Source organism: Siphateles boraxobius, unplaced genomic scaffold (assembly GCF_051911475.1).
Source record: "Siphateles boraxobius isolate OS27281-9 unplaced genomic scaffold, OSU_SipBor_1 6, whole genome shotgun sequence".
Classification (NCBI taxonomy): Eukaryota; Metazoa; Chordata; class Actinopteri; order Cypriniformes; family Leuciscidae; genus Siphateles; species Siphateles boraxobius.
In genome coordinates this window covers 24350992-24377538 of record NW_027509186.1, presented here as the reverse complement: position 1 = coordinate 24377538, position 26547 = coordinate 24350992, and the positions used below count along the sequence as shown (strand labels likewise).

The 26547-nt window shown below is 41.2% G+C and overlaps 1 protein-coding gene across 2 annotated transcripts in view; it reads left to right on the top strand.

Moving 5' to 3' along the window:
• rtn4rl1b (reticulon 4 receptor-like 1b) overlaps window positions 1–26547 on the top strand; it is a 196778-nt gene that overhangs the window by 1666 nt on the left and 168565 nt on the right. The window lies entirely within an intron of this gene.

Below are 26547 nucleotides of genomic sequence, written 5' to 3'. Positions count from 1 at the left end.
AGTCGATAGATTAACTGGTTAGTGATGAAGCTGTCAGTGGGAGACAGTTGAATGACCTGCAGATCATTGCAAAGACTTGTCAGCTTGATTTCACTAGATCGGTGATTGTCAGTCCTGGTCCTGGAGTATCCCAGCATTGATCCTTATTTAACACAACTGATGTATATCGTCGGCTCTTTAGTAGAGGCTCCAAGACCTGAACAGGGTGTGTCAGATTAAGAGGACATCTAAAATGTGCAGTGCCAGGATCAGTTGTAAGAATTGACAACTCCTGCACTACATCAAATGTGATTTAACAGATCCTAAATCTTACTGTTTAAAGTTTACTAGGACATTCCACTTGCCCGGTTTAACTTGTCCCCACTTTCATTAATCTCTAGATATTTTGCATGGCACTATCACATATGCTCAAGCTCTGAAGTTGCTGACTGCTGTAAATGTGTAGCGAGTCAGTCTGAAAAAACGAATTTCCTTGGAGGAGGCCCAAAGCTTAACACAGAGACAATTGTTATTTCAATAGACTTGGCGTAGGAACAAAACACACCGATCAAGCCTCTCACCGGCACACTAAAGACCCCTTATGAATGCCTGTGAGGAGCCTGTGGTGCAGATATGAGAACAGTGGGTTGGTTTTGAACTGATTTGGATCTGATTTTCATTTACCTCAAAGTAAACCGCTACCTCTAGTGTAGGTTTGGAGTATCTTTTTGTAGACATTTGTTCCCAAATATTTTGGGACACACTGTAATCATTCTTTTACCATCTCAGTTGAGAAGTCAGCAGAGTTTTTGTTTAGATGTCTGGGTATTAATGAAAAGTTGTGAATATTATCAACCTGCAATTTTCAAACACATACTCATGTTGGGTTTCCATGTTTAATGGGGACTTTCCATAGACATAATGATTTTTATACTGTACAAATTGTATATTATGTCCCCTAACCCTACCCCTAAACACAACCCTCACTGAAAACTTGAATTCTGTATGATTTATTCGCTGTTTTCCTTATGTGGACCAAAAAAAAAAAAAAAGTCCCCAGAAGGTAAAAAATTACTGGTATTACTATCTTTGTCTGACATAGGGTTTTACATCTCACCCATGTGTTACAACAGTCCTCAGGCTCCCCCAATAAATAAGACTTGTAAATTGGTTTCAACAAAATGGATACCACTGGCAACAGTGTTGTCAACAGCAGCACAAATGATAAGGGCCATCCAATGAAGTAACTGTGTTTTTCTTTTCTTTTTTTTCTATTTGGTTTGTGTTTTCTTATAATTATGAAGAAAATTTGTTTTTAAATGTCAAAAGAGTTGCTTTTAGGGTAATGAGGTTTCTTTGAAGTGAAAGAGCAATTAATACCCAACACAACAGAGTGCATTCAAAATTACGGAAAAATTCTGCTGCAGTTTTCTGTTGTGCCTATGACGCATAAATAGAAAACAGTGAGAAAATAGTGCATTTATTGCTTGCACTGGTGTGACATTTTCCAGAAATGTCAGGCCTAACTGGTTGTGTGGCAGTGCCCTGTGTGCCAGTCTCAGCAGGGCTGTGCCTGTGCTGTTTCTGCTAGTAAGAGGTCCAATTTTCTGAAATTTTTCCCTCAATTTCCTACCAATCTAACTTAAACACACGCAGGCATGTTTTGGTCTTGGTTGGTTTAATATAAAAGTGCAGTGCAGCCTCCCCATCTCTTAGCATGTCTCTGTTTCTCGCTATATTCCGCTTACACTTCACAATGTCTGACAGTTATTTAAATTGAAACATGTATATATGATGCTACATGGTATATTCAGATTTCTGATGCTTATCTGAAGGCAGTGCTTCAGACTAATTGATTTGTTGTGCTGAGTTGTCTGTATAGAGAATGGCCTCGTTTTAAAATTCAGCCTTGAAACATTGTCAGGCTCAGAAATCCAGCCTGATCTACATCCGGTGACAAATATATTCAATGCTTGAGTTGATCCGGTTCGTTTCTAATCTCGAAAAAAAAAAAATCAGGCATAACCTACACCTGCAAACAAACCAAGGAGATTTTCCCTGCAAATCCTCTTCAATGAAATGAGAGAAATAACTATTTTCTGGATTAGCTATGATTATGCAGCTGGGAGAGGAGAAAGTCGGTATTCAGGCGTGATCCTAGACAATGTTGTTATGGGCAGATGGATGGGAGAGGGGGGTTGGTAAGCAAAAGAGGGAACACCTGTGGCCTGACACCACTCTCCTGCACAGCTGCTCATATTCCCCATTTCTCAGACCTTCACTCATCACCACAAACACCCCCAGACTGAAATACAAAGTAACTAGAGACAACTTTTACAGCCTGCACCTGGTCAGCTGTTATTTGGGCTACCCCTTATTATTTGTAATTTTCCAACTCCAACCAAACCGTAAACATAATGACTGTTATCAAACAGCTTTCTGAAAGACTCACATTTGTTTGGGCATAAAATTAGTCCGGTCCAAAAACACACTACATTGGTTGAATAAGAAGTTGATGTGTTGGACCACTCAAAGAGGCAAACTTTAAACAGAGTGTTTACTTTAGATAGTTACTTTAGAGAGTTCACTTATAGTAACTGCTACTATAGATTAGCATTAAAAATGACACACTTCACATATAACGCTTAAATGTTTGCCACAATCAATTTTCAGCATAATTTTCTCATATAGTATTTTCACAACAGCGTCATTCAATATTAAGAGAGAGATAGCAGTAGTGTATTTGCCATAATCGTGATATAGAGTGCATGATATAGAGTGCAACAGTTGGGTTAAAGTTCCATTCATTTTAATACCAAAGCCATTAGTCGGCATTTTTTCAACTAATTTATTAAATAATTGTGTGTGAACGGTGGAGTTCCTTGTGAAAACACATGTTTTTGCCACGAAATCTCCACCAGTCGTGACAATCTCAGCAAGAACACTAAATATAGTTAGAATATAGTGTAATCAACATCTTTAAATCAATAGTTTCATATTTCTCCATCTTCTTTAATGATTGATTCACAAAGCCTCATGGGATTGTAGTTAGTTCCCTCATTAGAGCCAGCATATTCTTTTTTGTCCAATTTGTTTGCTTCAAATCAAAGTATGTGATTCATGTTGTAGCTGGTTTATTTGTTTTGTGGCTTAACACTTTATCTTATAAAATTTCTTTAAAAATAACTATGGGAAAAATACTTCCGGGACCAAGACGGGCACTCTTGCACTCTATTACGTGGTGCTCTGGAATACTTGATTCTGATTGGTCAATTACGGAATTTAATAATCTCATATTTCCTCTATCCATCATCCACAGGTCAATATGATCTCCCTTAAACCTAAAGCCCACAGTGTATGTCAAATATGCACATTATTCTTTACTAAGAAACAAAGATATTGTGTGATCAAACAACCATCTGAAGTAAAATAAAAGTTTAATATATAATATGTAATTTCTTTCAGCTCAGTGCAAGTCAGTAGTGTAGTAATACAGATGCTCTGATCACATTAGTGGACTTCAATTACCACACAGCTATGAACCATGCCTCAGACATCTCTGCATGCCAAACAGCTCATTTCCTGAAGGACACTCACTGAATGATAAAAGGATGAGCGCCGAGGCCAGCAAGCGCCATCGCCTGTCATCTTACCCCATCCCATGGGACATCAATTCTTATCATTCCAGCTATCGGTAACTATAAGTAATTAGTAGCACAGGAAGTGGTATTTTAATGAGTGTCATTTTCTTCTTATGTCCTCATCTTCATGCACCTTTTGACCAGTTCACACCCGGCACAGGACACACTTGGTTAGGATGTATGTTTTATGCATATTTTATCTGCTCTTTTTGCTTCCACATGGACAAATAAACCTAGTGTTTTGTTTTTACTCTCCATAAGGCTGACTTCCACTGGCATTAGACTGATGACTGTACATTATTATTTATAAGAATGAGTTTGCAATCCGGATGCCTGTACCTGACATTTTGTCTTGCAACAATGTTCTCATTAACTCATAATTCACACACAAACTATAATTAAATACACATTTCCTGGCTGCTGTGGTGTCCAAAAGGGAGGAAGTCTCCAGCGTAGCATGTGGCATCTCTAAGTGCCCTTTACCAACACCTGAAATCTCAGCACAAATATCTCTCCTCTGCCTTTGGAGTGGAAATGAGATGCTGGCTTGGTCATTAGTGGATGATAATGAGGTAAGAGAGACAAACAACCCTAAGCCCTGTTGGTTTTGTTAATATTAATAATTAATTTCTGATTAAGGTACTAATTGTGGTGGAAAGGTCAATGTCAATGTAAGGTCCGTCGATGTTAGGAGATGAGTATAGTGTAGAAAGGAAGGGAGGTGGAAAAATATATCATCCCTTTTCAACTAGGGTTTGAATGATTTTTTTCAGCATGAAAATACACTTATTTAATATTTAATGCCACATAAATAAATAATAATAATAAAAAAAAATATATATATATATATATATATATATATATATATATATTGGGTTACCAACACCAAGTTCAAGCCTATTCATTTACACCCACTATGTAATATCAAATTTAGCATTTGAATCAACAGACATTTTTTGTTAACCTTTAATCGTGTCTTGGAGTATCGCAATAATATCATATCGTGAGATCAGTATCGTGATATGTCTCGAATCGTGACATGAGGGTATCGTTACACCCCTAATAAATACATAAATAAATAAATACTACAGATAAGTTGTTGTTTTTTTCTTTGGTCATATCTTATCTGGCCTACAGCTCTAGGTAAGCCAGAATTACTACTGGTTTGCCCCTTCAAAAAAAGGTGCATGATGCCCTGAAAGGTTATGACAGGACTACAGTGTTGACAGTCATCCCAAGCGTTCTAACACACTGCTGACAGACATGCCCGAGAGATGCTTTCAGTCCCATAGTGCCATGACCAGTGAGTACTGAGACAGGGATGCTGTCCTCCCTGCAGGCTTTGGCTGGCATCTGTCATACTGCACTACTAACACATGACATGTGGATGGCGCTGGCTGAGGAACTGGATAATCATCGGCGAGACACATAAATTCCAGAGAGAGCATGTGCCAATTGAAGCATCCATGCAAAGATATACTGTACGGTACAGTGCATAAATCAATGTACATGCAAGGATAAACTCACACATACAGAACATACACGACCAAGTCATGCTCTCTTTTCTTATTATAAACGTGTTCTCAAAGTGACCTTCAGAATCTGTTCATTTCTCGTGATCCATAATGCCGGTTTTATGTTCCTGCTGTGCCGACCTTAATGCAGATTATGGAAACAGTTTCAGCATAGAGGTCAGTGCATTTTGGTAAAATCTTTGCCTCTGATGGAAGTCTCCTTTATGGGTTTGTTTAATTATAAAACTCTCAGCATGGAGCTGATAATAGCCAGAAACTCTATAAACTGACCATAATCTTCTGGAGTCGTTTTTAGGCACCCTCTTGTTCGCCTCGCTTCTATCCTGGGTCTCTACTTCTATCTGTGCTTTCTTCTAGGAGATGAGACATAATATAGAAACTGGAGATGTGAATTGGATAATAGTCACTTTCTTTATGTTGAGACAAACCTGATCATAATCTTGGATCGAGGCCATAGAAGGGTTCTCAGTCATCACTGGGCATTGTTTTACGTTTTGCTCGCTTCTCAGATTGAATGAGTGAGTGATTGAGGTCCTGAGAAAAAGCACCAAATAAGAGGCAATTCCTCTGTGTTATAAGGCCTTCTCTTGCCTGAAGGATCTTCATTATATGATTGAAGCCAATTCAGAGATCAGCACTCCCTCCAAAATATTCTATCAATAACTCTACAGTGGGATGCCAGCACGCAGTCCTCCTGGGGGCAGAATGAGCCTTTTTTATCTCCTGTTGAAAGCTAATATGGCCATATCAATGTTCAACCTTATACACAGAGGAAAATAGTTGTATGAAAGAAAAATAAAGTGAGATAAATTTAAACTCTCAATTGTTTCTTCAAGAATGCATTGAGATGTGAATGGAGAATTTTAGTAATCTCAGTTTGGAATGGTGGTTCCCTTTCAGTCGAGAACATCAGACGTAGTCTAAAGCCTAGTTCACACTACATGATTTTAAAACGTCGGGCTGAACTGTGCGGTTCACACTACATGACTTGCTCTCTGAGAAATCAGGAGTGTTCAAGTTGTTGAGCTGTTCACACCACACGACACAGCGTGATTGATCCGCAACAGGAGGTAACCCACTACACGAGTTGACAACAACTCTGTCACCCAATGATTCTATCTTGTCTACAAATCTATCTGTCTAATGTCTATCTTGGCGCGAAACAGCACGCGCCAATACACAGCAAAGAACAACACAACACGCGAATATGGACGTCAGACAGAAACTAGTGCTGCAAACTGTTTGCGCGATGATTTGCTCTGAGAAAAAACGCAAAAAAAGAAAAAATAAGAGAGTATGGGGGAAAGAGTGGATCTGCATACGCGAAGAGCAGGTCTGTGCTACAGAGAGAGTTGGAGGTGAGTACAGCATGTTTATAGCCTATCGGAGATGTAGCTGCATGTTTATGTTTAGCTGATGGCAAAAATCACGTATTTACCCGGTGACTTCAACTCATGCGTTGCTGTGATTGGCTGTTGCTCATGACATCAGTGAGATTGAGTTGTGCGACAGCTCTGGATATCTAGCATGCTAGATATTTTTCTAGGCTCGGCGACGCGTCTGCGAGGTGTCTGCGAGGGTCTTTGATGCGTTGTTGGCTCTTTCATACTAACAGATTGGCGAGCGTTCATCGCTCGCTAATCCCCCGCGATTTGCACGCGATAACACCCTGACCTGTCGGCGAGCTCAACGATTTGCAAATCGGGCTTAAATCGGGCTTAAAATCATGTAGTGTGAACTAGGCTTTACGCCGAATGAATGGAGATCGCGTCAGAGAGCCAATGTTCTTCAAGTACTATTGAACGAGCCAATGGAATTGGCGTGAGTGATTCGCATCACACACTCCACCCCCGCGGCGCGGGTAATATACGGAAGTGGATGCACACGCTAGTTGCTTTTTGCTTCGGAGCCGATCGTTTGATCATGTTCTTCTGGAAGACTCTCCCAGTGCTGGTGGTTTCTACAGCGTGAGTGCAGTGGTGATCGCGAGCTTTGAGTTCTCAACTGCTTTTTTAACAGCAACAAATTCCAAAGGTTTATGTGTGTTTTCGGCTGGTTAGATGGCGGAAAAGTGAGTGCTTCACTGCCGTGGTCATTCCCCCCGTCTTTTTCAAGATGTCATTCCAGCTGTGCGTTTCTGGATGCGGTTGTTGCCTTTTCCTCTCTGACGGTCACAATTGTTGCATCACGTGTTTGAGCAATATATTTATGTGTAAATAAATATGTATGTGTGTATATATATATATATATATATATATATGAAGAGTTCAGATGCAAAAGCCTCTAAGTGCCATCTGAAATTTTCTTCTATAATGATAATTTTTATCAAGCTCTTACATTTAAGTTCAGTAATTTCACTTAAATGACAATTAATAGGTCAATTTCATTGACATTTAATTGAAATTAATTAACTTAAATATACGAGCTTGATAAAAATGATCATTCTAGAAGAAATTTTCAGATGGCACTTAGAGGCTTTTGCATCTGAACTTCATATATATATATATATATATATATATATATATATATATATATATATATATATATATATTTATTTATATATATTTATATATTTATATGTTCAGCACGCTGAGGCACCTTTTGTGGATAGCTCGTGTTCTCATTACTGTAATATGACTGTAGCGGTGTTGAGATCGAGACTCGCCTTTGTGCGTGAAGTGCGAGTCCCCATTACCATGCCTCACTCCTGGGTGCTGTGTGGGATGGGTGATTGTAGGATAGTGATGGATGTCTCGCCCGGTAACCATTACCTGTGGGCTCCTCACTCCTCCATCACACCGCAGCTGATGGAATTCCGGTTTAGCGTGCTGGTCCCTCTGTAATGGACCGATCAGCCGTTTTAATTGGGGTTCCCCCAGAGGATAAGATGTCGATAGCAGCATCAGAGGGTGAGCTGGCCTCTGGAGATAACGACTTGGCTGTGTTATCTCCCTCTTGGAGTGTAACATTGCCCGAGCCAGATCCAGAAATGTCAGCTATGCTGAAACGGGTTGCTGAGGCTGCCGGGCTCGAGTGGAACTCCACCGTGTCCCGTTCAGTTTCGGTTGGAGGATTGGTATCTCGGGGCAGGCCGTGCTGGTTCTCAGCTCGCCGCCCCATTGCTTTTCTTTTCCGATGTGCATGGAGAGCTTATCCGGTTTTGGACGGCACCTTTCTCTGCCAGAAACTGCCTGAATAGCTTTTCCCCCTCACTACTCTTGATGGAGGAGCGGTAAAGTGTTGCGAGGCTGTGCCTCCAGTGGAGCCGCTGCCTTTTGGAGGGATCCTCGTCCCCCCCTAAGGCCTGTGAGTTTTCGTCGGTTCCGACGGGCAGAGTTTACAAAGCCTATGGGCAAGCCGCCTCCTCTTGCATGCCATGGTGCTGCTACAGGTCTGTCAGGCCAGAGCACCCATGGACATGCACGAGGGTAGCCCAGACCGTGCGCTCATAGGTGAGGTGCATAGGTGAGGAGCACTGCTCCGACCTCGCCCTCCGGGGCACGAGTGTCATGGCATGTGCGATCGAGGAGCTCCATCATTGGCTCAACCTGGTTGATACGGACAAGGTTCGGTTCCTGGTCTCCCCAATTTCCCAGGTTAGGCTGGTCGGGGACACGGCAAAGAACCGCGTCCAACAGTTCTCTGCCGCCCAAGCGCAGACGGAGGCCATCTGGCATATCTTCCCCCGGCAGCCCGCTGCTGCCTCCATCCCGCCGCCGGTGGCAGTTCCTCCACTTGCTTGTCGCCAAGGGCGTTCCCCGGCTGCCGCTTCCGCTGGGCCTCCGCAGCAGCCTCCAGCCAGGCCTCAGCATGGAGCCAGCAGCAGTTGGGATGCCCAGCCTGCTCCAGGGGCTGCCAAGCCAGGGCGCAAGCGACAGCAAAAGCATTCCGGACCAGGCCGCCGAGGGATGGATGAGGATGCTCTTGGAGTTGGTCACTGATCCACTCCCTGCCCCCGTCGGGTGGAGCCAGGTGGAGTCTTCGTTTGTGTGTTTGTCTGTTCCGGGTCGCAAGGAGCCAGTCTGGCGGTGTGTGACCCTGTATAGCCTATCACCCCTCAGCCCCCCTTGGTCGGCAGCTTGGTGCGTTTGAGGACTGGTCATCCGCCTTCTCACGTGCCCCTTGCCGCTAGTGGAGACAGACAAGTGTTGCACTGCACACTAACACCACACTCTCCACTTTGCTGCCCAACCTCAGGCTCGGCCATCCCGCTCAAGTCATGATCATCACACTACGTGTTGAGCAGACGCGCTACTGAAAACTCAGTGATATTCATCACACCTAGTGTTGAGCAGTGTTCTTGACTTGTGCGCGCATATCTTGTCCTGCTGGCGAAGGACTTGAAATAGCTGCTACCTCCAGCCGTTATGAAGGCCAGTTGTTGTAAACTCGTTCTACATGCTACTAGGTGGTGGGTCGTGACCATCTTGGCCCAAGATGGTCTGCAGCATCTGACCTGAATGACATGTGCTTCAGATCTCTTCCTTCCGCACCGCAGGCCATCCTGTGCGTTGCGTGTGAGGGTTTGAAGTATCAGTACAGAGTCCTTCCCTTCGAGTGCTCCATAGCCAGTTGGGTCTTTAGGTCAACTGGGAGAGAGCAATCTTATAACTCAGCCCACGGGTTGAGTATCTCTTTTTCAGTTTTGGAGGTGGACTTGATCCGACACGTCTCTCCAACGAAAGTGTGTTCAGCTGGTGTTTTATTGAAGTGAAAAAGGGTCCCACTGAAAGAACTTTCAGAGGCTGCCTGGGGTATATGGCAGATGCAGCCGCTGGCTTCCTCCATATGAAGACCGTGTGACAACAGTTCACCCCGGCCTGCTGCCAAACCCTCACCGACTGATGGGCCATGTACAAAGGGTGTGCTTTAACGGAGACCTGGGCGACCTCCGACTGCACGGGCATTTGTGCCTCGAGTTGTTGACATTGTGACCGTTTCCGTAAGCTTCCGTTGCAACTCACCCGTCACCTCCTCCTTGGAGTCAGAAGCCTCTGAGGACGCTTCTTTCCACAATTTTCCTGGCCTACTCAATCGTGTCGCCGTCAGTTGTGGCCAGGGTGAGTGGAGACTCCATCCCCTGGTGGTCCAGCTAGGTCAAGACCACTCCAGGGCCTCACAGTTATTCTGTTGCCTCTCCGGATACGTCCCCTTGCCAGTTGCGTAGATTCTGTCCGAGCAGACAACCCTTGGACAGACACTGGCTCTCAGCTGCCCCCGGGAGTCCACATAAATGCGTTCCCCAGTGAGCCTCCTAAAAAGCGATTATGCGATTCATTGTCGCCTGGCGCCTGTACAAGTTCAGTGATTTCATCACACTCACGTGTTGAGCAGAAATGCTCCTGTAGCTCAGTGAATTTCATCACACTCAGGTTTTGAGCAGAAATGCTCCTGAACCTCAGTGAAGTTCATTGCACTCAGGTGTTGAGCAGAAATGCTCCTGAAGCTCAGTGATCTTCACGCATAGTGTTGAGCAGTGCTCCTGTCTTTTTTTGCGCCTGCCGCTTGCTCCTATTGTGCCAGGTCAGGAGGGAGCAGGTCTTGATAGTTGCCTCTAATTGGCCCAACCAGACTTAACTCCCCTCGACAGCCTTCCTGACTTCCCCAGAACACATTTTCAGGGACGGGGCATGATGGCACCCACGTTCTGACCCCTGGAGATTCCAGGCCGGTCCTACACTGGATGCGGAGGTTTAGGTGACTATCGCAGGAATATGTGGTAGTTACCATCACTTCTGCGAGCACCCCCTAAAAAGAGGCAGTGTGCTTACGCTTAATAGAAGTTGAGCCTACTCGTTGGTGAGTCTTCTCTCCATGAGGAGATCCTGAGAGCGTTCGTTCATTTCAATGCTCTCTTTCCTGCAAGATGGGTTGGAGTAGGCTGTTTTCCTCCACCCTCAAAATTATGTTGCCTCTCTTTCCATTAAACGCACATCACGATGCAGAAGCATGGGAAGCACGTCCGGATCGTCAGGTTCCTGAGGGAGCAAAGGTGAAATCCTTCTGCCCCTCTTTATCCTCTTGGGCCTTATCTCTGGTGCAGCTGCACTGCAAAGAATGGCCCTGAGCCACTGCAGGCAGTGAGTTAAAAATTCTGTTTATAAAAGTTCTCCTGCTCGCATGGTCTCTACTAGAGGGTAGGGACTTGCTCGCTTTCGGTCAACGAGTTGTCCCTGGAATTCGGTCCGGCTAACTCTCTTGAGCTGAGACCCCGGCCTGGATTGTGCCCAAGGTTCCTAACTCTACCGCAGAGATGGGGGACTCGAGTCACATGACTTGACTCGAGTCAGTCTCGAGTCGCAAAGTTAAGGACTTCAGACTTGCTTGACTAAATTAAGAAAATGACTCGACTTGACTTTGACTTGAGATCCAATGACTTGAGACTTGGCTTGACTTGAACTGTATGACTCGAGAATGACTTGATATACATTTATCATCCCAACATCAATTGATTAACAAAATGAAAGCAACGTAACCATTGACGCAAGTCATCAGATTCTGCGCGATTGCGTGACACTGCACAAGCCCAGAAAAAACATACATTGCGGTGAGCGCGCTAAATACAAAAACATCTCCCAGCATCGTTTCTTTTTGGATATAAACACTAGAAATTTACTATATTAATACAAGAAGATTTGCTGTACGCATAATAACTGGCAAGGGATATCGGACGACCATCACAACCTCGAACAGTCGAACTTCATTCACCACGTCTAAAAGTAAGCTATGGCTTGTTTAACCTGTTTGTTATAGTTAATTTGACTATTTTTAAATCGAGAATATTGGTCAAAACAGCATGCCTCTTTATACACAATTATGTTTTCAAATGTAGCTTAATGATGTCAATATTCAAATGATAATTAATGATGTCATATGTTTTGTATAACATTTGCCACATTTCTTTTTAAATCATGCTTTAAAGGCAAATATGTCATTCTTTCCAATGACAAAAAACAACATAGAAAACTGTTAATGTTTTGTCGTGTTTTATGTTTCTCTTAAAGCAGGGTTAGATGTTATCAGGTGTTACATCTATTAGATGTTATCAAAATGCCAGCAGAATTAATATTGCACCCAAAATTCAAAATGTGGTGGAAAAAAAATGCCCTAGTATGAGTTATTTTCATAATTATAACATATGATATTAAAAAAATATTTCCAGAATATTGACGCGATTGCAAATGTGATAATGATTTTATAAAACAGTTCAGTAAACAAAGAGTGAATATTGTGATGTGAAATTTAGACATCGCCTAATATTCCAAATATTTTCTGTTTTTGCTCGATTTCTCCAATGACAATAGTTCCAAACAAGCCACAGAAAGAGTTATGTGTATTTGTGATTCAGTGACCTAGTTGCTTAGTTCCAGAATGAATCTGCAGTTTTGAACATAAGTTAAATGAATGCTTCTATGACTCGTGCGTTAATACAGTAATTTGGCGCCACCTATTGGTGGAGTTAACTTCATAATTAAAAATATATAACTTGTATTAAGGGGATGCCAATTTGAAGAATGCCTTTGGTCGCATAGGAATTATACTTGAATTGTGAATTGTTTAATACCTTTTAATGGTCTTTGCAATGTTTGAGGCATATTTATTTTTTCATGCTTTAATGTTGGCCTAATTTCAGTTACATTTAGATTTTTATTGTAGTAACCACTCAGCTATATGTGGAAATGCATATATTAAAAAAAAATAAAGTTGCAAATAAAACCATATTCCACAACTTCTGTAGTTTTAACTTATTTTAATATATAAATTAAGTGAAATCGTCAAACGTTTGTATGACTTGCCAGTGACTTGTGACCCAAGCTACGACTTGACTTGACTTGCTTGACATAAGGCAGTGACTTGACTTGACTTGCCTTTATAAAAAATTTACTTGGACTTGCTTGAGACTCGAAGGTTAAGACTTGAGACTTGCTTGTGACTTGCACATGTGTGACTTACTCCCACCTCTGCTCTCCCGTAAAGGGACCAGGTGGTGAGCCTGCAAGTGCTGCCCCGGAGGAGGCAGACCCAGCCCTGGCTTCTCTGGCTGTCCGCTTCATAGTGGTTAGACGTGTACAGAACGCAAGCCTTAGGTCCTCAGACCAGCTCTATATCTGTTTAGGAAATCAGCAGAGAGAGAAGGCTGTTTCCAAGCGAGGTTGGCCCACTGAATGGTGGCTACCTTCATCTTGGTGAAAATTCCAAGACGTACCTGTCCACTTAGGTGGTGAGCTCCTCTAAATGAGTGTGTGCTCCCTCCTAGTTGTTGACAAGGTGCTTCGCTGACAGATATTCTAGAGTTGGGGGCTGGGCGACACCCTTACTTGAACCGCTGCTTCCCGTGGGCTTCCTTCTCATGAAGCCAGTTTCACCGTGAGCCCGGTTCAAAGTGTCGACTTGCTGTGCCATTCCCCTCCTATGGACTGGAGTCTCCCCCTTCTTGGGCTGGAGCCACCCCAGTGACTTCCATATGTTGTACTGCCCGGTCTTCGCCCAGTTCATATGTGTATTCTCCACTTTTCCCTTCGGGTAGGTTTGGCTTCCGCAGCTTCCCTTCCTTCCATGTCAGGGATCGCTTTCCCAGTGGTCTGTGGAACAGCAGTGACTACTCCGGCCTATGCCCTGTCCTTCCCTGCCTGAAAAGGGCGGGGGCATCAGGAAGCTTTTGTCTAGGCACTGCAAGGTGGCAGCTTTAGTGGTGCTTTCAAAGGTTGGTCCCCATTCAGTTGATGTAAGACTACGTCTGACGTTCTCAACTGAAAGGGAACGTCCTGGTTGCGTCTGCATCCCACAGGGAACGGAGGACGTAGTCCCCTTGCCAATACTGCTGGACCACCGCTGACTCCGGATTAAGCTCGGCTCCTCGGTGAAAAAGCAACTAGTGCGTGCATCCACTTCCGTATTTATACCCGCGCCGCGGGGCGGAGTGTGTGATGTGAATTCCAACATTGGCTCTCTGACACGATCCCCATTCAGTCGACATAAGACTACGTCCTCCATTCCCTCTTTCAGGGTGTTCTTGAAACCTATTCTGGAATCACAATAAAATAAATGAACAGTTCAATGAACAGATCTTAAAAAAACCTTTGAAGTGTGAAGAACACTTTAATAATCTAAATAACATTTTTTCTACTATAGAACCTTTTCTGAAATGGAAAGTTTCTATCCAGGGTTTAAATTGGGATTTATTATGTGGGGGTGCTCTCTCTAGAGGGGTCCGGGGACCCCCAGGGATTTTTTTTTTTAAAATAAACCATTAAATGGCAAAGAAATGGAGAAATTGAGTATTACATGATGTGAAAATCTGCAAGGCTAAGAGCATATACTTTGCATTGTTGTAGTATCAACAGGTATTAGGGCATTTAGCATTTACATTACTGTTAATCAGTCATCCCTTGATTACACATTGTATTACCTTGTTATGATATAGTGACCCATTTAATGTGCCAAACATAATGTGTCACATGAAGAGACAGTGCAGCATATGACAGTAGCTACAGCTGAGAAGATTTATAAGATTGAAATAATTGTTTCTAATCAAATTCTTTCAAAACCAAATTATTGGAGCTATGTAATCCATATTCCATTTTATAGCGATTTAATGTTACTGTATATCAACAATTGTGTCAAAGGGAATTTTTTAGAGAAACATTTAAGACTAAGTTATCTGTTTTGATACTTTAAGTTTTCTGGTGTTATTAGAGAACAATCTTTGAGCAATACAATTTCCTTTGAGTATCTAGAAGCGGTATCACAGGATTTTACAAGGCCTCGATACACTTTGCAACCACTTTATGCTTTATTTTGTGGACAAGGTTAGAGCTGTCAGGGCAGGCATTGTTCCATCAGGAAACCCACATATAGTTAAACAGCACAGACCTTCAATATTGGACTCCTTCTGCCCCATTACCCTGAATGACATCCTTAAATTAGTGGGGACGATGAAACCTTCTCAAAGCCCTGTTGATATTTTACCTACATCTTTGCTTTTAAAATCCATACATCATCTTGGCCCATGTTTGGTTTCAATTTTAAACTTGATTCTTCAGCTGGGCCAGGTTCCTAGCTGTTTTAAGCATGCCGTTGTTCAGCCTATCTTGAAAAAGAATAATCTTGATGCAGCTTCATTCAGAAAAATTATAGGCCTATTTCTAAATTGCCATTTATTTCTAAAATTCTAGAAAATGTTGTTGCGAACCAGTTAAATAATGTTTTGGATTTACATGATATTTTTGATAAATTTCAGTCTGGGTTTCGTAAAAAACATTCAACTGAGACTGCCCTCCTTAGGGTCTCAAATGATATTTTGATGGCTGCTGATGGGGGTAAATGCTCTGTGCTGGTGTTATTAGATCTCAGTGCAGCGTTTGATACTGTGGATCACTGCACTCTAATAGATCGACTGAAAACAACTGTGGGCATTACTGGATCAGCTCTGGATTGGTTTCCCTCCTATCTTTCAGACCGGAGTTTCTCTGTGTCCATAGGACAATATGTCAGACTCGGCTCCTTTGTCCTGTGGTGTGCCCCAAGGTTCTGTGCTCGGCCCCCTGCTGTTCAGTCTGTATATGCTCCCTCTCGGAGAGATTATTGCTAGTTTTGGAGAAATATCTTATCATTGTTATGCTGATGATATTCAACTATATTTATCTTTTAGCCCTGATAGGCTGGATAAACTGTTCTTGTTGCACAATTGCTTAGCCTCCATTAATAATTGGATGGCAGACAACTTTTTACAACTAAATTCAGACAAAACTGAGGTGCTGATTTTTGCTCCAAATAACATGACTCCAAAGATTAGGCAGGCCATTGGGGCTCTACCATCCTCGGACGGTAATGTGGTGCGAAATTTGGGTGTAATTTTTGATAAATCGATGAGTTTTAGCAGTCATGTTAAATCTGTGGTTCGTTCCTGTTTTTTTTCATCTCAGGAACATTGCTAGGATTAGATCGGTTGTTTCTAAAGAAGAGATGGAGATGCTTGTTCATACTATTATTTCCTCTCGCCTGGATTATTGCAATGTACTGTACACTTGCTTAAACAAATCCTCCATGGACAAACTGCAAGTTGTACAGAATGCTGCTGCAAGACTTTTGTCAAGGACCGACAGGAGATCACATATCACACCTGTGCTTAAGGCTCTACATTGGCTCCCAATTAGTTTTAGAGTGCAGTTTAAAATTTTAACCATTACTTACAGAGCCTTCCATGGTCAAGCTCCCTCTTACATACAGGACCTATTGCACATATACACTCCTGGTCGCTCTTTGAGGTCTTCAGGCCAAGACCTTTTTACCGTTCCTAAAACACGTCTTAAAACAAGAGGTGATCATGCTTTCTGTTTGGTGGCTCCAAGGCTCTGGAACTCTCTTCCATTAGCCTTGAGAGCCCTGGACTCTCTAGAAACTTTTAGTAAACACCTTAAGACACATCTTTTTAGACAAGCGTTTAACTAGCCATATGGTTTTGTTGTTATGTGTGTTGTGGTTATTATATGTTTTATTATTTTTGTTTTTACTGTGAAGCACTTTGTGACCCTTCTTGTCTGTGAAAAGTGCTATATAAATAAAGTTTTACTTACTTACTTACACTTTGCAACTGAAAAGGCAGAAAAAACACTAATAAAATGACTTCAACAAAGGTACAGTACTGCTGCAAAAATACAGTCATTGATTGTCTTCACAAGCCACTGTATACTTGCGCGTCTCATATGTTACCATTTTGACAATAGGGCAGGTCATAAAATGTTAAACTGCTTCCTGTCCAAATAAACCGTAGATTAAATCTGTTGACACATACTGAGTTAAATATTGTCACTCAAATTCAAACCCTGGAAACCTCCGTGCCCTTTACACACACACACACACACACACACACACACACACACACACACACACACACACACACACACACACACACACACACACACACACACACACACACACACACACACACACACACACACACACACACACACACACACACAACCTCTTTTATGTTCTACTTATTTTATTTCTTTATTTGCATTCATTTCGGTATACTGTTTGGTGCTTCTGCTAATTTAAAAGACATTCTCAATTAAATTCTGAATACACAACCCTGCCGTGAATCAGTGTGCATGATGTCAAGGTCTGAATGAAGCTCTCAACAGCAGTGTGAAGGCCACATCAAGAGATATTCCTGCATGCAATACAAAACATTCAATATAACTGTCACGAACTGCTCTGAGACACAAAGGTTGAGGATCCAAATGCAGTATTTATTGAACAGGGGAATCCAAATACGTAATCCAGATAACAGGCAAGGGTCATACACAATCAAACAATCCAAACAATAACCGATCAGGGCTGATGCAAAGATCGAAATCTGAGGGAACAGGCAGAGAATCAAGAGAACCAGGACACGGGAGAAACAGGAAACAAACACGCTTATAAATGCAGTGAGACAACATAGAAGACTTCACAGGGAATGAATGAGTGTACATGGTTTAAATAGGCTAAGGTCCAGTCCCAATTCGCCTACTTATACTACGGCCTAAAAGTATCTACTCTTTTTGTGAAGAAAAAGTACATACTTTTGAGTGTGTAGCAAAAGAGTAGGCAAGCTTTGGGACATACCATCACGTCATCTTTAACATCATCTTCTGTCGCGTGCATCCTGTCACCGTAAACTGCCGTCAATCATCTTGTCACAGTTAATCTAATTTGATTTCCTACCGTTTCAGGGAGCACGTTCATCTGTCAGTCATGGGTCAAGTGGAGACTCTCCTTATGTGTTTGCAATTTGAATACAATGATTCATTTAAAAGGTAATGGCTACGTATCTTTACAAAAGTTCACAATGCTGATGCAGATGTGTTTTAATGTTGACACACCATTTGAATAAATACATTTTCGTCAGGTTAGATACGGATAATTTATCATTCAAACCCCTTTATCTAAACCTCTCTACCTAACCGGCGGATTTGCGTGTCCTCCATGTCTGTAGTTTTTCACTCGTGTTTGTAGTTCTAACCGAATCCTCGTCCAACGCGTGATGGGTAGTGGGCAATAATAGCCGTTAGAGTGTGCATCGATCTGCACTTCGGATTCTGACCAGAAATAGTAGACCATCTGGGTATCTTTGGAACACTCATTTCAACATACTACAATTTGGGACGTACTAATTCTATTTTCGAAAACTATTTAGGATGGAGAGTATGCGAATTGGGACTGGGCCTAAGACTAACAACTGTGACACAGGTGGATGCAATCAGGGATGATGAGTCTGGGTAGTGAGTTATGGGAAATGTAGTTTGTGAGGGAATGAAAATAGTCTGATGTGGAGTGCTCTCTTGTGGCTCTCAAGGGCACTCCAGCTTGTGACCGTTACAACAGCAGATTCAAAATACAACTAACCATACAATTACTTTTCCAGCCATGTTCTTGACTCCTAAAATACACATTACAGTATATCAAATGTGAAATAGACCTCTTGAATTCCTCCATATTTATAGACACCTGAAATTCATATTACAACTGGACTTTGACTGGTTTTCAGGGCATTGCAGTCTGTGTGCCTTGATCTGCATATCTCACATCTTGTATCCCTTACTCTTTATCTCTATATCTCTGTATCTTTGTATGCTCTCTCTAAACACCTGTTACCTTTTAATAAAAGATGATACAGAAAAGCAGTGTTAGCTTGCAGCAATAATGAAAATCCACAGAAAAACCATGGAGCTCTTATCTTTTCATCCCAAACTGCATTGTTCTCGTAACAAAAGGCCATTCAAATGAAAGCATACATGTACAATGTTTCTTTCCCTGGATATGGAGTAAGTTGAAAATGCTATACAGACATGTAATCAGCTTTTTCATTAACACCGGAGCCCACTTCAGCTTGAGATTGGATACTGCAGTAGTTTCTGGAACAGTGTGAAACATTCACTGCATACATTGCTATGGGAGTGCAATCCTCCCTATGCTATATGTGACTAACCTTAATTGCAATCCACATCTGCTGACTACAAAAATCCTAGAAACCTGTGGATGGGCTCTTTTGACATGGGCCAGTAAGAAAGAACCAAGCAACCACATAGCAATGTAAAAAAAATCCCTCAGAACACCAGGGCCGGATTCAGCCAGCCCCACTAGGGGGTGCAGGTAGAATATCAGGGGGGGCAAGTCATTTAACGGAACATTTAAATTTGACAAATGTAGAGATTTGATTTATATTGTGATATATATCGATATGGCCAGAAATGAAAAAATATATTGTTAAATGAAAAAATCCTATATCGCACAGCTCTAATCTATAAGCTCAAAGCTATCAGCTATCAGTATTTGATTTGTCTGATAGGTTTTATGTTGGATGCCCTTCCTGACACTACCCTCTGCATTTACCCGGGCTTGGGACCGGCACAAATAGGACACTGCCTTGTGCCCTGTTGAGGCTGCATTTATCTTTTTTTTAATTTTTTTATCTGTCTGTCTGTCTTGTCTGTCCTTTCGTTTTTTATTTAAATCTTGGTTTTTTTTTTTTTTTTTTTTTTTTTTTCCATTTCTTTAGCTCTGTACACCGCATGGCTTATATCAGTCATTATAGCATCAGTCGTCTGCTTTTCTGTGCAAAAGTCCTAACAAATGCGTCCATATCTAGACCTGTTGTTATGGCCTTCTCGTGAGCCAGAATAACTAAATTTCTTTTTCTCTCATGTAGCATAGTGCGGCGGAAGGGGGTAAGAACACGAGACAAAGTGGAGAAAGAGCTCTCGCATGATGCAGATGATATTCCAATCACAAGGCATTCTTATACCCGTGTAGATATGTGCAAATGGTGGAGAGGTCTACAAACTCTACGTTCACATCATCATTAGTCTTTTTGAATTATTTTTCCAACATAATTTTTGCGACAAGAATCTCATTGGAAAGTTTGTCACTGTCACAGTGTGTCTGCGTGCTCCGCTCTGCAGTGACTGACTGAGACGTGAAGCTCAGCAGGTTCACCACAAGCCGGAGAAGCGGCCACGCCCTCCCTATGCATCTACCAATCAGTAGCTACTTTGAATGAGGGATAGAGAGCAGAGAGCGCTTACTCTGACCATTTTTCTTTAAATCTTTTTTAATTTTGGGATCTTTGCATGCCATCACGTTTGGGGGGGCAGTCACGGCATTTGGGGGGGCATTGCCCCTCCTTGCCCATGCCTATATCCGGCCCCGCAGAACACCCTGGCAACAACATATTGGGGCAGAATGGAAAAGCAACTGATATTTACTTCAAAAAATGTACAAATCTATTTAAAAAAATCATTGTATTAATTCAGAAATGCTATAATCTAGAATTACATAATTAATTTATTATTATCATTATTATTAGTAGTAGTTGCAGCAGCAGTTGGATTTTTTTTTAAATTAAGATGTGTACATTTGATTATTACTACTACTACTACTACTACTACTACCACCATCACACCTACTACTATAGACACCGGAGGGGGTAGTACATTTAATGGAGAGAGAAATGAAAATGAGGCAAAGGCTGCAGCTGCAAGGACAGACATTTGCTTATTTCGGGATATTAATAAAAAAAAAAAAAAAAACCTTTCTCTTGAAATCTTCGCTTGTCTGGTTTATGCTACTCCGAGCAATGTTTGAACTTTGTATTCTGAGCACCTCTTGCGTTGTTTTTGCCTCTCCACGATGACTCGCTTGGTTTAATCCTCAAATGTAAGTCGCTTTGGATAAAAGCGTCTGCTAAATGACTAAATCTAAATCTAAATCTACTACTACTACTACTGTTATCACCACCACCACCCCTACTACTACTACTACTACTACTTCATCTACTCCTATTTCTACTTTTACTACTACTGTTACTACTACTATTACCACCACCACCACCACCACCACTACTACTTCTACTAATAATACTACTACCACCACCACCACCACCACTACTACTACTACAACTACCTCATCTACTCCTTTTTCTACTTTTACTACTACTATGACTAGTCTATTACCACCACCATCGCCGCTGCTGCTGCTACTACTAGTACTACCGCCACCACAACCACCACCACCACCACTACTACTACCACAACCACAACCACCACCACCACTACTACCACCACCACCAGAACCACCACCACTACTACCACTACTACTACTATTACTATTAATAATACTTCTACTACTACCACCACCACCACCACCACCACCACTACTACTACTATTACTACTTCATCTACTCCTATTTCTAATTTTACTACTACTATTCAAACCTGTATTCAAATTCTTCGGGTGAACAGGTTTGATATTTCAAACAAACTGCAACTTGACACAACGAACAAACGAATGTTACAGTATGAATAATAACAGTGCAATGCAGCCTTTTAAACTTGCCGGTGCAGTGACAAGCGCCTCTCACTGCTCTGCTCCTCCGTTTCTGCTGATTTCAGTTACGTGACGCTGGCTCTGAACGAAAACGCGTTATGGAAACGCGTTGGCCTAGTACTTTTTGACCCTCTCTGCTATTATAGTTTTTCAAGATGGCGGAACGACATGGAAGCCTCCGTGGACCTACCCGTCACATGTATATAAAGATAATAAATTCTTCGTTTACGAGGATAAGTTAGATAAATAAAAATATTGATTTTAGATAATAAAATATCTAAAAAACTAAAAAAATTCTCTTTAATAAAATTTTAAAATAGTTTTAAACCAGATTCATACATTTTTTTTATATAATTTACTTTTATGTATAATAATAGTAAAATTAATTTGAATTCATTATTAAGAGGCTATACTGCATGCTGAGACTATTCGATTTAAAGACTATAAAAATACATGACCTAGATTGCAGCAGTAATTGATTTGTCCTGTAGTGAGGCTTTTTATTTACTTTCGTTACTCTTTAAACTATTTCAGTCCAAGTATGATTGAAGCTTTTAGTGTCAAGACAACCTCTGGGAGAGCCATTGGTTTAGCAGATTTGCCCTTGTCTCTTGTAGCACAGACATATCAGTAATTCATCTAGTACAAACAACAAAAGAGCAAGCGAACGCTTTTGCCAACCAGCTCATTTACGCTTCCATATTCCCATATGAATGTTGTGCTTTTAGGCCACAATAAACCCTGTTTTATCCCCCCATCTATGTCTCTTCATTTAAACAGCAAAAAAAAAAAAAAAACTTACCACAGAGCTAGAGAGATAGCAGTGTAATGCAATGAAAGAAAAAAAATGCAACAAAAGATGCCACAGAGATGCATATTTTGTAGTGGATTAACATATTTTTAGAGGAGACAAGGAGAATGTATATAACATGTAAATTTAATGGAGAGAGAAATGAAATAGAGGCAAAGGCTGCAGCTGCAAGGACAGACATTTGCTTATTTCGGGATATTAATGGAGGGAACTGGTTTTCTTTGTCACGGTTGCTCTCTCCCGTGATAGATCGGGAGGTTAGTAGCCTCTCACAATTTGCCAGCACCGCAAAGCCCAGCAACCAACCTCAGCAGGCCAATCAGAGGGCCGTATTCACCGAAGCCTTTGCGCCCATCTTTGGGCTTGACATCAGACCTCACGTTACCAAGGGAGCTGAGAACTTCTTTCAATCTCTTTGATTGTATTTGCATTTTACTTTGTTTAATTCATGTCTTTGAGAGCCTTCTTTAAAAGAATGCGGCACAAAGAAATTATGAGATTCACTGGAGGCTCTTCCATCAATGAAGATGTAAAGGCAAACTGCTAAAAAATCAGACTAGTGGAAAGTGAAGAGGAAGTTCTGATTGCAGTATGCAGAGGCTGATTAAGCAAGGACAGAGGGTCAGTTAAGGCTGTTTATGCCAATGTGGTCAAAATCATTCTAATACTCTGCTAAAGTTGATCAATTGACAGTAAAGACATGTGTATGTTACAATTTCCTTTTCAAATAGATGCTGTGCAAAAAGTATCATATTAAGCAGCACAACTGGTTTTTTTTACGTTAATAAGAAATGGTGCTTGAGCACCAAATCAGCACATTAAAAAGATTTGTGAAGGATCATTTGACACTGAAGACTGATGCTGAAAATAAATTACATTTTAATATAATAAACAGTTATTTTAAAATATTTCACAATATTACAGTTTTACTGTATTGTTCATTGAATAAATGCATTTATAGCTATGTATGTGTAAAGCACAACTTTTGAAAACCTGCAGCATAGAAAACAGCTTTCAAGATGGCTGCCATCTTGTCAACTGTGAGCACACGACATATAGCAGGGTTTGTGCTGCATGTCAATGAATTGAGCAGATTGTTTTCCCTCCGTAAGGTAAAGCTGTGTTTTCTTTCCTCCGGTTCTTTCCAGGTCACATTTTTCTCTGTAACAGTTTCATTATTTAAGCTTCTCTTCTATTGCTCTCTGCCTTTGGGGTTCAAGAAAAATGTGCAACGCTTTAGTGGAAGAGGAACTACCTTGTGCTTACTCTGAAACTATACTATACAATATTCACAGCAGGTTAGGGTCATCGAAGTGGGCTGTTTAAGCTTTTACACACAAATGGAACCAAGATGTGACAAGGCCTTTTCCTTTATTTTCCAAAATTAGCTTCAGTTTACAGTTAGCATGGTACTGACAAAGACATCTGATTGCTATGACTCTATTTAGAAGACATTTTGAACCACATTGCCAGGCTACTAAAAAAGCTATCAAAAAAAGAGTTTACAATGCTAGCTGGTTTTAGCCTGGCTCCGCCCTCCTACGTACTTCTGCTCAATTTTCATGTTCCTTCAGTACTAGTCTGGGATTGTGCTGTCGACTTTGGTTTTCTCCGATCAATTTTTTACCGGGCCAATCAGCGAACAGAGGGAGTGGCTGAGAACGATGATGTTGATGTCATGTGTTATTTTGAGATGTAGTTCAGTAATGGCAGCGGAGAAAGATGCGAGCGAAACCATTCGGTCCGTTGCGGCAACGCTGCCGAATATCAAGAAGTTATAGCCGGAGCAAGAACCTCTCCACGGGGTTCGGGAAAAGTTTGATTTTCCAGCTCACTCCGTTAGTGGTGAATGATTTGGCTAAGGCGAATGCTATAGGCATACGTCACGACCAAACGTTAGCGATTGGTTATGGCAGATCCAGAGGGACTCTGGGCAGATCCAATAGTTTTGGCTTAACTAGAGTACCCGTTCTTTATGGTGGAAAAGGGTTCTTTGAATTATTAAAATGTTCTTCATATGGGGGAAAAATGATTAGTTCTAAAGTGATTGGGGAACTAAAATATATGTTCTTTAAGAACTAATCACTGAAAGATTTTTTGGGGAACCAAATTTAATTTATTTGTAATGCTGTGAAAATGCACTCTTGGAACATTGGAGTGTAATGTTTATCATCCTTAAAGTGAATTTACATAATTCCTAAGATATTGTTCAAACCCTGCTAATATTGTTATGCTAATAAACTCTCACAACCCCTAAAATTCCCCATGTCCCATATCACTCTTTTTGAACGGCACATGAATAAATACCGGCACAAACAAAAAGGAAACACAATAACAACCAAGACAAAAACCCAGCAGAAGGCTGTGGTCCACACATGAAGTCTCTCAATGCTGATGCAATTATCTTGCTGATTGGCAAGGCCAGTGGCTTTATGCAGACGCAGCTGTGGTGAAGCAGGTGTATTAGCTGCATGTGTGTGGCTGCGTTGGTATGAGTCCATCCACAGGCCGCATCTTCTGCAGAATATAACAGCATCACAAAGCAGACACCGCAGACTGCTGCTGTTCTGGGAAGAGGCCAGTTGGACAGGTGCTAGCGTTTAACGTAAACAAATGCTTTAACCTACCCCATCATATGTGGCTCACCCTCATTTGGTGTTTATGGCTATTTTTGGCAGTTGAAATTGCATTGAAATTTGATTTGTTTCAGAATGTCACACTGTGACAGTGTGCTTTGGAAAGCCTTGTTTGTTAAAATCTCCCTTTAGACTCCTTGGTCTGTTTTAAAGGGGTCATAAGATGCTATTTTAAAAGTTCCTTTTAAATAATAGAATTGGTTAACATTATCAATGTTCAAAAAAAAAAAATCATTGCACTGTACATTTTTGTAGCTCCTCTGTTCCCAGTCTGTCTGAAACGCGTTGATTTCTACAAAGCCCCTCCTTCCGAAAAGCTCAGAGTGCTCTGATTGGCCAGGTGACCCAGTGCATTGTGATTGGCCAAACACCTCAAACACCTTCTAAAGCACTTGTAAACATACAGTGATTAATAAGAAAGTCATCAGTTTTAAGTGGTTTTGCTTTCACATCCAAACACACAACGACTTGATGACAACACTTCAATTCACTAAAACCGTACTTACTTTTTGGCCATTATGCTAATATTTCACTGAGCATCGTGGACGTTTGAGGAAGTTATATCTGGACTTCGATCGAGGCATTTTAGGCAGCTCTGGATCAGTGTTCTTTGTTAGATTGAATCAATCACTTTGTATACATGATCATCACTATAGATGTCATCATGGGTCACATGTTCTCACCACTTTACGAAATACCTCAGCATGGATGTATGATACAATGATAATAAGTTACAGCAGCGTCGCCTCTTATAACACACTAATGTAAAGATGCTCTTTCTGTAATACAGAAAGAGCATCTTTTCATTAGTGTGTTAAGAGGCGACACTGCTGTAACTTATCATTTTTAATATTCATTGTTTTAATGTTTTATCTATCTGTCTGTCTGTCTGTCTGTCTGTCTGTCTGTCTGTCTGCCTGTCTATCTATCTGTCTATCTATTGCATAATATATAATATTTTACATTGTTCAAATTTTAGTTTTTAAAACTTGGAAATGTGAAAAATGATTTCCTTTATCTGTTCTTCTGATAAATACATTACATTATTTGTTTATCAAAGCCATACAAGTGTGTTAAATTATTTGAACATAACCTAATAATGAACTAAGCCTATTTTGTGACATCACAACCAGCACACATGCACTTACTCTCCCAACAACTCTTCCCTCCACTTTTTAAAACAAATTGCCCATGAAGATCTAACACACTAGTAAGAAAGGTCAACTTCTCCTGTGAGTACAACAATGTGTGCTAAGCAAAGTTACACACACTTATTAAGTGTCACTGAGGTTTATGTCAAACTGTCCAAAAACGCATGTTGGCGGAAAACATCTGTCACTGCGGATAGCTAATTAGTGTCGGAACGTGCCTGAAGGTGTGTAAGAAACTCTGTGTCATCTTCATAAAAGATTGCCAGCATGTCTCCATCAAGAAAAACAAGACGATCGCCAAGTAAACACATTGCAATTCAAAATGATAAATGGCCTGAAATAGAATAAAAAGGGAGCGGAGAGATGCGATTGATGCATTAATCAGCGCAGTACAGAGACACATCAATCTAACGGAAGAACTCC